The sequence below is a fragment of the Arachis ipaensis genome, chromosome B07, assembly GCF_000816755.2.
Source record: "Arachis ipaensis cultivar K30076 chromosome B07, Araip1.1, whole genome shotgun sequence".
In the NCBI taxonomy this organism is placed as follows: Eukaryota; Viridiplantae; Streptophyta; class Magnoliopsida; order Fabales; family Fabaceae; genus Arachis; species Arachis ipaensis.
The window spans coordinates 95505062-95505403 of NC_029791.2; positions in this window are offsets into that span (position 1 = coordinate 95505062).

Genomic DNA, 342 nt, shown 5'->3' on the forward strand with positions numbered 1-342 from the left:
TCTCCTTGGGATTCACGTCCTCCTCTCCCTCTTTGGGTTTGGCCATTTTGGTTATGTCAATGGCCTTGCACTCTTCTTTTGGATTCTCTTCTGTATTGCTTGGGAGAGTACTAGAAGGGATTTCAGTGATCCTTTTACTCAGCTGGCGCACTTGTGCTTCTAAATTTCTAATGGAAGACCTTGTTTCATTCATGAAACTCACAGTGGCCTTAGATAGATCAGAGACTAAATTTGCTAAGCTAGATGGATTCTGCTCAGATATGCTAAAGATATGTTTCTGGAGGAACTTCAGCACTGTTTTAGTATCATTGGTGGGTGTGGCAATAGCCTCAACCCATTTTG